Source organism: Numida meleagris, chromosome 4, assembly GCF_002078875.1.
Source record: "Numida meleagris isolate 19003 breed g44 Domestic line chromosome 4, NumMel1.0, whole genome shotgun sequence".
In the NCBI taxonomy this organism is placed as follows: domain Eukaryota; kingdom Metazoa; phylum Chordata; class Aves; order Galliformes; family Numididae; genus Numida; species Numida meleagris.
The window spans coordinates 44,138,811-44,150,461 of record NC_034412.1 but is presented as its reverse complement, the minus strand read 5'-3'; positions in this window follow the sequence as shown (position 1 = coordinate 44,150,461).

The following is an 11,651-nucleotide window of genomic DNA, read 5'->3' as shown; positions in this document are numbered from 1 at the left end:
ATGTGTGATTCAGTTCTTACAACTTGTAGAAAGCATCGATGATTTTAACCTGCATTTTCCCTTCTGTCGTACTCTCATCTCAGTTAAAGCTTTTCGTTTGATGTTTTCCTCCACTGACTATGACCATCCTTTAAAACACTTGAGATGAAGTCAGGTAGATCAAATAGAATATGGTATAATCTGTGTACGCTCTAACAGCATTAGCAGACATCAGCAAAGGGAATGGATTACTTCCCCACTCAACTTAAACTCATTTTTGCCCTTAAGTGCCATACACATATGGAAGACTAAGGACAAAGAGGATCAAGTAACATTAATTGCACAGTTTGGGGCACTATTTAGAATAGCTGCTCCAGATAATTAGACAAATCAAGCTTTTGGTTTAGATGCCTATGTGTTGATAGGAAAGCACATTATATCAGCTGGTCCAACTCGGTCTCTTTGGTTTCATTTTGGCAAGGGAAGTTACAACTGCAGTGCTTTACCTGAAGCTCTTTGTGACAACCAGATTTTGCTAAGATATTAAAGCTCTTCCTGCAAAGCCCTGCTGCTTTTTCCATATATTAGAAACCGCATTAGTGTTCAGTCAGGTTGCACAAGAAGAAAACAATACATCTAGCTAATACCACGTATTCACTTTGCATTATAGCTTGCTTCCCATCTATTATAAACTTTTCTCCCTCTGCAATAAATTGACCAACTTTTTTTTTCCTCCTCTCCTTTTCAGATTTCCTGATTCCAAACCTCTCACTAAGCTTGATTTGCTGTTTCTGCTGGGCCACCTAAACTATACCATGTGCATTATACCTCAGGGTAGATCATTAATTCTCACCTCTTTGATTTAGCTGCAGTCTCACTCAGATTCCTGCATCATTTTATCTCCCTCGATTTTTTTCTGCCAGTTTGAAACTCGGCTTTGGTTCTGCCTCCTTAAACATCAGAAGAAAATACATTTCTTTTACCTTGACCTCATTTTCTCACCTGACAACACTTGGCTTTTTTACTGATGTCTCCCCAAATCGTGTTTTTGCCATTTAGCACTAAGGAAAGCATTTCTGTGTTTCAGCAAGGGCAGCTATTTGCGTTCCTATCATGTTTTGATTCATCCCATGCATCTGCCTGGGCGATTCTGAGCTCAGTGCCAAAACAATTTGGGAGTTTGTATTAGAGCTAGAAAGCCTTTCTACTATCTTGATGGCTTAGCTGTATTTGCCGTCCCATATTAATACAGGCCAGTCAACTCTGCATTCACCAGTACCTTCCTGTGCTATTTCCTGTGCTCTGGATCACTGCTGATTGCCAATTGTCAAAATCTGTTACCCTGGCAAAAATGCAGGTCTCCAACTTTCAGGCTAAACCTGAAAGTTCAATCACTTTCATATTTAATTCAGTATTAATTTCCTTCACTTTTCAGTCACTGAAGCCAAGTTCATGTTCATACTCTTCACAGTGTCATCTCCACCACTCTACATCATCAGCAACCCTTTCAGAAAAGGTAAGAGAATGTTATCTTTCTTTTATCAAATACTGCCACCAAAGCTTAATCATTAATGCTCTTTAGCATAGATGGTCCATGATTTGCTTGTCTCAGTAGTTTCACCTCAGTGTAATGCTCATCAAACCACCATATCCACTATGAATTCATCAGAAAAAAGCATCTCGTTTTAACTCAAGAGGAAGCTGGCCTGGCAACCCTGGAGATCAAAGTACGCTAATGTATTTACAGGAGCTCAACATGTACCCACACAACCTTCTCTCATATTTAACTGTGCAAAGTGCATCCCTTTTCCCTCTGGGAAGCCACCTTTACTCATCAGCCCTTCAGTTCTGGTACTAAGCTAGTCCTCTCCCAATACAGAAAGCAGGCGGCATACTAGGCATGAGTATGATTTTCTTTCATTTTGCATGTATCCATCCACCATAAGCATTTATAAAGGCACTTAAACCACACCAAATTGCACCAATCATCTTCCACTGCTACCAAACGGAGCCACCAATACTGATCTCCTCCAACTCTCCAAACACAATTTATTTTTAAATGAATATATAGCTCAGAATCCTTCTCACTAATGAAAAGCCACAACTGTGTCTGCTACACACCAGGAATGGCTCAGGACCTTATTTTCACAGCAGCGCTTTGCAGCTCGCATCACTACAGGCTATGGAAACTACGCCTAGGAGATTTTGTATCAGATGGGGTTTGGCACATAGCAAAACATGCTGCTGTAGGGGACCAGGGATAATAAAATCAAAAGAGTTTAATAGAAAAGTGAAGGTCTCAACTTGCCACTTGGACTAACCAGAGGGTCTAACCAGAGCAAAAGAGGAACGGTTCAAAAGCTTCACAAAGGAATTTTAGGGAGAAAGGTATAGAAAAGCAAAATGCCACTTAGTTGGTTTGACTGGGTGCGATGCCACTTGCCAGAGAGGGTAAGAGGCAGGATGTCACAGCTGTCAACACCAGCATGCAGCAGGCAGCAGCTATCTGCTCAAGCAGCATGTGGCTGCGCACACTGACACCTGCAAGAACAGGAGTCCAAATGAAATCAGCTCTTGAAAGCATCACCCTCTCACCTGTATGCAACTTTTCCTACTCTGTCTCCATTTCTGTCCCTGATGCTCCTTTCATGTTCTTGGCAGTACCCTGACCACCAGCACTCAACCCCAGCGGAGTGTGTGTCTGACTCAGAAGAGAATATCTCCTACATTATCTTGAGCTTTGCATCAATGTAATACACTAAGAGCTTCTATTTTATTTATTTTGGCTGGGTAATGGGTGTGGATTAACAGCGCACTATATAGTGTCTTTCCAAGGCTGTCGTCTGATCTCTTGCTTGAAAATCCAACTTCTGCTTGGAATCTCCCAAAGGCCTTGCACCCACATGCAGCTGGGGTGAGATTTCCACAAGCCTTCTGATCCTATTTAAGCACCTAAATAAATCTCAAGCTTCTCCAGGAGTCTTGCATGTTGAGAGCTGCAAGGAACGTTACTATGAGATTAGCTCTCGAACATTGAGCTCTGTGAAGCACGGATTGTGCTATTTACTACTACCAGGACCTGTTGGTCAAACTGGAGAACAAGAATAAAATGCACAGACAATGGAAGCAGGGACAGGTAACCTGGGAGGAGTATAGGGATGCTGCTAGGCTGTGAAGGGATGGGATCAGGAAGGCCAGGGCCCAACTGGAACTGGACTTAGCAAGGGGCACAAAGAAGGATAAGAAAGGCTTCAATAGATACATCAGCAGGAAAAGGAAAGTCCAGGAGGGTGCAACCTCCCTAATAAGCAATACAGGCAGGCTGATAATGGACACAGAGAAGCCTGACAAGTACTCAACAACTTTTTTGCCTCAGTGTTCACTATCAACTGCTCTACACACAACCCTCAAGAACATGGGAATGGGGGAGTGAAGCCCCTCCCGCTATATAAGCAAAGATCAGGTTCGTGACCGCCTGATGATCCTGAATGTCTGTAAGCCTATAGGCCTCAATCAGGATGCACCTCAGAGTCCTGAGGGAATTGGCTGACATAGTCACCAAGACACTCTCAACAATATTTTAAAAGTCATGGTGGTCAGAGGAAGTCCCCTGTGACAGGAAAAAAGGCAATGTCACATCCATCTTAAAGAAAGGTAGAACGGATGATCGAGGGAACTACTAACCTGTTAGCCACACCTCCACACCAGGGAAAATCATGGAGCAGATCCTCCTGGAAGCTATGCTAAGGTACATGGAAGAGAGGGAGGTGATATGGGATAAACAGCATGGCTTCACCAATCACAGATCCTGCTGACCAACCTTGCCACTTTTTATGATGCTGTAACTGCATCAGTGGACAAGGGAAGAGCCACTGATGTCATCTTTCTGGACTTCATTAAGGCCTTTGACATGGTCCCCCATAATATCCTTCTCTCCAAGCTAGAAAGATATGGACTTGATGGGTGGACTGTTTGAAAGATGAGGAAATGGTTACGAGATCATACTCCAAGAGTGGTGGTCCACGACTTAATGTCTGAACAGAGATCAGTGATGAGTGGTGTGCCTCAGGGGTCAATACTGGAACAAGTGCTCTTTAACATCTTCATCAACTACATCAACTGTGGGCTCAAGTGCACCCTCAGCAACTTTGCAGATGACACCAAGCTGTGTTTGTGCTGTCAACACAGCTGAGGGACAAGGTGCCATCCAGAGACATCTAGACAGGCTTGAGTAGTGGATTCAGGTGAACCATATGAAGTTCAACAAAGCCAAGTACAAGGTCTGCACCTGGGTTGTGGCAACCCCTACTATCAGTACAAGCTAGAGAGTGTAAGGATGAAGCACAGCCCTGCTGAAAAGGACCTGGGAGTACTGGTAGATGGTAAGCAGGCTATGAGCCAGCAGTGTGCCCTTACAGCCCAGAAAACCAACAGCGTCCTGAGCTGCATCAACAGAAGCACAGCCAACGGGTCAGGGAGGCGATCCTGCCCCTCTGCTCTGCACTGTGAGACCTCACCTGGAGTAACGCGTCCAGATGGGGAGTCCTCAGTACAGGAGAGATGTGGACCTGTTGGAGTGCATCCAGAGGAGGGCCACAGAAATACTCCAAGGGATGGAACACCTCCCTGCAAGGACAGGCTGAGAGCTGAGGCTGTTCAGCAAGGAGAAGAGAAGGCTCCAGGGAGACCTGAGAGCGGCCTTTCAGCATCTAAAGGGGGGCTGTAAGAAGGAAGGGGACAGACTCTCTAGCAGGGTCTGCTGTGACAAGACAAGGGGAAATGGTTTCAAACTAAAAGAGGGGAAATTTAGGCTGGACATAAGGAAGAAGTTTTTTTTTAGCCTAAGGGCAGTAAGACACTGTTAAGCACTAGAATAGGATCCACAGGGAGGTGGTTGAGTCACCATCCCCGAATGTGTTTAAAAATCATCTGGATGTGGTGCTCAGGAATATGATTTAGCAGTGGGTTGTTAGAGTTAGGGTAGTACGGTTAGGTTGCAGTTGAACTTGATGACCTTGAAGGTCTTTTTCAACCTGAGCAATTCTATGATTCTATGAGGCACAGGTTTCCCAGAGAGATGGTGGGTGCCCCATCCCTGGAGACAGCCAAGGTCAGGCTGGAAGGGCTCCAAGCACCTGATGGAGCTGTAGGTGTCCCTGTTCATTGCAGGGGGGTTGGACTTGAGTGCCCTTAAGGGTCCCTTCCAACTCAAACAATTCTATGATACTATTTGTGGTGCTTTTCTCAGATGAGACTTAAAATCATTCCCAGTATTTCCAGTCATTAGAGACCATATTGAGGTATGCATGACAGAAATAATTACATTTTTGCCTGCCTGTCTCTCTACATTTCCCTGATGAGAAGATACTTCTCCTAACATAGTAGTCCAATCATTTGGGATACTGAATCCCTATAATTCACAAATGATTCACCAGAGGCAGGGGGAAGACTGGATCCATAATGTAGCTGGCACAGGTGCCCAAAGTGGTGGTTTCATTTCCCACACTGATGCTTGCTTTATTTTGGGAACCGTGCTACTGAGAGACAGTGGGTTTCTCTAGGTTATTACTAATACCATTGAGCCAGTTATACTGCTCAAATGGATTCAGATAAATTAGCCTAAGAGTTGAACCAATTCCTGAATTACTACATAAATTACCAAGTACTGTGCATTCAAACTTTTTACAATATCACTTGTTTTATAGTTTGGGCGGAAAGATTTCACGATGTAGGAATGCCACATTAATTTTACATTTAATAGTGATATTTCATTGCTTCTAAAACTTTTCACACTATCTCATTTCTAGTAGCCATTCCTAAGTCATGTTTTTATCTGCCAAGATGACATGTTCGAAGAACTTTGGCAAAGCTTCTACGAAAAACTTGCAGGAAAAATACGATCTTGAGTAGGACTTCCCAGATGTGAGAAAGATACAGCACAGTGCTTTAAAGGCCAATTAATTATGGAATAATTCCTGCAAACTGTAGCAGTAATTAATGAGCAAGAAACATGCAGTATTTGGAAGCAAACAGCAGTTAGCAAACACTGCACATAGTTTTGTGACTGCAATTCAAGAAATAGTCTTCTGCCCATTTAATGATAATATGTATTAGCAGATTCCTCTAGTTAATGATGTGTCTTGCACTTATATCATCTAGTTCTAATCTGAAAGATCACTGTGCAAAAAAAAAAAAAAAAAAAAATAGCACCTTCTTTCTTGCATGCATTCACAGGAGAGAGAATCAAGTTTCCATGAGAGTTTGTTTGGACTGAGAAACCAGCTGTGATTAATTTCGGGGAGACAGCTGTAGGCCCAGAAAAATTAAGACTTCACAGCACACCAGGAAGGATGGATGCTGTAACTGGGGGGTTCAGGTGGCTTTCTTCACATGCTGGGTGTAAGCAGGACTGATCCCCTTTTCCAGCCTTGTGATACATCCTCTGGGCTTCATGAAGCAGCTCTAACAGCCCTGAGAATGGGATGAGTGTGACCTGTTCCCTTAGTGACTGGTGGGAAGGTCTGCCCAGCTTCTGTATGCACCTCCAACATTGCTCTGAATAAACTTTTTCAGTTATGGACCAATGGATTTTTTGCTAGATTGTGCAATCAGCCGCAACAGCCGAAATCCATCGACAACCTACAACATCAGTTTATGTCTCATCATCGGGGAAGATCTCCAGAGATAGGCCTCTTTCTCACTCTGCATTCATACAGCAACCAGGGAGAAACCAATGCTAATTGGCAAGTCCATTAAATAATGTTCTTGGTCTTAAGGAAAAAGAAAAAAAAAAGGTGATGAAAAACCAGACACATTACCGTTATGCAGCCAGACACTGGACAAAGCAAAGTAGGATTTTAACTTAGAAATGGAAGAGAGCTGATTTTTTTTTTTTTATTTCACTAGCAACAAACACAAGAGATGTGGAGAATATTTTTACACAGACTGTCACTGTGCTTTAAAACTCAAGGTTGTTTTAGCATTACCCTTCAATAATCCCAAAGAGAATCAATTTACTGAAATGCATTAAGACCAGTGTTTTTTCCATGAACTGCTTCCAACAGCGTAATGAAGCTAACTAAGAAAAGAAAGCCTTTTCTAAGTAAACTTACATCTGCTACCCAGGGGGTCTGCCTCCCCAAAGCATGGAATGTGTTAGGCATGTTCAAATCAAAAAAGGTTGAAAAACACTTTTTGGATAGTGGATCTATTCACCTGAGAAAGGCATGCAGAAATCTTGAAACACATAAAACATTCTTAACATTCACTTTTCAGCCCTTAAGTGGTCAGAAAGATCACGAGCAAAACTTTTGAGTCCCATCACTTGTCTCAGATATCCTTCTTTCCAAATTGAAAGCATCCAGAATTCATCTGGGGGGTACTGAGGACTTCGGATCACCCAACCGCTCTGCGGTAGGCATCATCTTCTCTCTGGGTCTCTTGCCCCCATCAGGAATGCAACCCTACTACAAAATAATTAAAGAACTGAATGACTGACTCTTATAGCAGGTGTTCAAGTCCCTGCAGTCTTCCAGATTTCCACACAACAGCTCTCTTTCCAAGACCAATTGTTTTGGTCTGGCTTCGTGTCTACAGCCCAGTTGCCTCAGAATTCGGACGGCTAGCACTTGGCATCCAGCTCTAAACTGCAAATGGTCTGGTTTTCCAACAAGAATCAACCTTAACAGTTCCATGGAAGTAAATAATAATAATAATAATAATAATAATAATAAAGCATGTGCTTGCCACGTGTTTGAATTTACGGTTACTTGGGCTTTTTAAGAAACTTGAATCAAGCGTATGTGCCATGTGAAGAAAATGCACGTGATCCATGCAGTATTGCCAAAATACTTGCAGAAAGACCACTAATGAATTTAAGCTTCCAAGTCTGAGCCTTTTTTTTTTTTCTTATACACATTAACAGTCTTGGCAGGAGGTGTCAACCTGAGCCAGAAGGCAGCTTATCTTTCCTCATGATTCCGTCTTAACTTAGCCAGCGGAAGTATCTAATATGAAATATTGACAGGTTGAGATTGATCTGTCACAAGGGCATTAAGAATTTATTGCTGCACAAAGAAAAAAAGAAAAAAGGCAACTTTTGTAGATGCCTAAACTGCTTCTATTCTGTCAAAGAATAAAGGAAAAGACAAATGCTGAACGTACATAAAACCAATCATGGGATTGCATTTCTTTTTCCTCACTTTCCTGAGGAAAGGAGAGTGTTAAACTGCCATCCACTAAAAGCAGCAATTTTATGCTGAGGTCTCCAAGTCAGTGAATTTACATTTCGTAAGAACACCCTGAGGGGCTTTCAGCTACTTTGCTTAAAAGGTAGACAGATACATTTACAGCAGTGCATGCAGAGCTCCATGTGCTAACATGGTCACATAGCTAAAGATTTGCTTTCTGGCACATGTATGTTAGGGGTGACTTAGTTCTAAGCAGGTAATGCATAAGGACACTTTTATGTGTTGGCTGGGAATACAGTTCAGTAAAGAATGTGACTGTAATTACCAGTAATGAGGGTACAAATTTCTGATCCCTGCTTTGTTGGCTGAATTTTGCTAGTGTTTTGAAGCATTTACATTTTACAACTGCCTTATTTATAGCCTGAAGTTTGGTACACTAGTTTTTTGTGCATGTGAAATGCTTTTTATTCCATTTGGTAGGAAACTACTGCCTTCACAAACTTGTCCTTCATAAAAAAAATATTATAAATATTTTAGCAACAATAGATTGTTAGAGATTTTTAGTTTGAGCACATTAATCATATCAATCTTCTTTGTCTCATTTTGAATAAATAAAACCCCTGTAGCATTGTGTTGAAACTCATGCTACCTTGGACTTTTGGACGGCAGACTTTGAATTGTTCAGGAGACTGGTAGGGAGGGTCCCTTGGGATTCGGTCCTGGAAGATAAAGGGGCCCAGGAAGGCTGGTCGCTCCTCAAGAAGGAAGTCCTGAAGGCGCAGGAACAGGCTGTCCCCCTGAGCCGCAAGATCAGCCGGCGGGGAAGGAGATTGGCGTGGATGAACAGGGAGCTTTTCCTGAGGTTCCAGGAGAAAAAGAGAATCTACCTCCTGCGGAAGAAGGGACAGGCAACTCGGAAAGAGTACAAAGTAGTTGTCAGGATGTGCAGGGAGAAAATTAGAAAGGCAAAGGCCCAGCTTGAACTAAGCTTGGCTGCTGGGATTAAAGGAAACAAGAAACTCTTCTACAAATATATTAACAGTGAGAGGAGGACCAAGGAGAATTTCCATTCTTTACTGGATGTGGCTGGGAATGTGGCCACTGAGGACAATAAAAAGGCTGAGGTTCTCAATGCCCTTTTTACATCTGTCTTTAAAAGCCAGACCAGTTGTCCTCAGAGCACTCTACTCTCTGACCTGGAAGTCTCGGATGGGGAGCGAAACAAACCCCCCATGATTCAGGCGGAAACGGTCAGAGACCTACTACTCCACCTGGACTGCCACAAGTCCATGGGGCCAGATGAGATCCACCCGAGAGTACTGAGGGAGCTGGCAGAAGAGATAGCCAAGCCGCTTTCCATCATCTATCGGTGTTCCTGGTCAACTGGAGAGGTCCCAGAAGACTGGAGACTTGCCAATGTGACTCCCATCTACAAGAAGAATTGTAAGGAGAATCCAGGGAACTACAGGCCTGTCAGCCTGACCTCGGTGCCAGGGAAGGTTATGGAGCAGATTGTCCTGAGGGAGATCACGCGGCATTTGCAGGACAACCGGGGGATGAGGCCCAGCCAGCATAGGCTTGTGAAGGGCAGATCCTGCTTGACCAACCTGATCTCCTTCTATGATCGAGTGACCCGTCTGGTGGATGAGGGAAAGGCTGTTGATGTGGTGTACCTAGACTTCAGCAAAGTCTTCAACGCTGTATCCCACAGTATTCTCCTAGAGAAACCAGCAGCCCATGGCTTGGACAGGTACACTCTTTGCTGGATAAGGAGCCGGTTGGAGGGCCGAGCCCAGAGAGTGGTGGTGAATGGAGTTAAATCCAGCTGGCGACCAGTGAAGCTGGTGAGGAGTCTGGAGCACAGGCCTTATGAGGAGTGGCTGAGGGAGCTGGGATTGTTCAGTCTGGAGAAGAGGAGGCTTGGGGAGACCTTATCGCTCTCTATAACTACCTGAAGGGAGGTTGTAGTGAGCTGGGGGTCGGCCTGTTCTCTCTTGTAACTAGTGACAGGACGAGGGGGAATGGCCTCAAGTTGCACCGGGGGAGATTCAGGCTGGACATTAGGAAACACTACTTTTCTGAAAGAGTGGTCAGGTGCTGGAATGGGCTGCCCAGGAAGGTGGTTGAGTCACCGTCCCTGGAGGTGTTCAAGAAACATTTAGATATAGCGTTGAGAGACATTTCTTCTGGACGCAGAATAATGACCCCCGTAAGTACATTAATTGTGAAGTAGCGCCTGAATGTTATACATTTGCATCACACTCTGGGACAAGGCTGTCCAGTCACAACAGCAATGGTACATTCCAAAGCTGTTCCTTTCTGTAGGTAAAGCAATGACAGTTTTAGGTAAGATTTTGCATTGCTTTGAGAATAGATTAAGCTAACTGAAGTCAATGACCCACTTAGGGGGTCATCTTGCCTCATTACAGTCAAATTCTATATCAAATTAGCAAATTATTATCTACTTGTGATGTTATCTTGGCTTTCCTCAACAAAAAATCAGTCCTTTTTGTTAACTCTTTGCTCTCTGAGCGAATAGGTAAAATTTCCAGGCCTTACTTTGCTTACTTAGCCCTTGACTTCAGCAGAGCTGCCCCAGATTTACACTGATATCAGGGGGAGCAGACTTTGCCTCATCATGCGTTTCTTATTGAAAATAACTTCAACCGAAACATCTAAAATTGAGTCTTTGATTCTATGTTTAAGTGGTTTATCACAAAAATGTCAGTGGTTTATCATGCAAATGTCAGTGATACTTCCTACTGGATAGACTGCAACTGGCCACAAAGGGACCAGAGGAAGGAGGGAAGAGAAAAAGCAGAGATCACAGCTCCCGCTCATGCTATCCATGGAGCAGCCTCTTATTCGAGCAGCCTTGAGAAGGAACTGCTCACCTCCTTGTCAGCTTTCACTAGCAGGCAAGGCAAGAAGTAAGCAAACCACAGTCCTGCTCCCCTCCACTTAGACACATAAGGGAACAAGAGCACCAATGGGGGTTTCTGATCCGAAAACGGGCTGAAAGCACAACTACACATTGTTAATTGTAGCCTTATTTTCACTAGTGTACTGTGCAACTCAAACCCTAACCCTGCCCTCATAAACAAAACTAACTTTTGGGTTTTACTACAACCATCACAACAGCAGCTATTCCTCAAAGAAGACCAGAACCACTGCCAAACTGCAGAAAAAAGCCTGGATCTAGCATCCGCTGGACTACAGCCTGTTTCATTTTTTTTTTAACCCAATGGATCAAGTACTTGACAAGGACAAGCAAGAAGATAACCCTGGACAGGAGGGAAAGCCCGGTTTGAACATATCCACCACAGGAAGTGGGAGAGGCAAGCAGATAGGCAGATGAGCACAGTAGATCACCTCTGCACTTGAGATGGACAGTATATGGGGTTTCCAGCACGCTAGGTCATTATACTGCTTCCCACGTAGTTTATTTCCTTTTAATCATAATTCTCTAAAAATTCCAGCCTA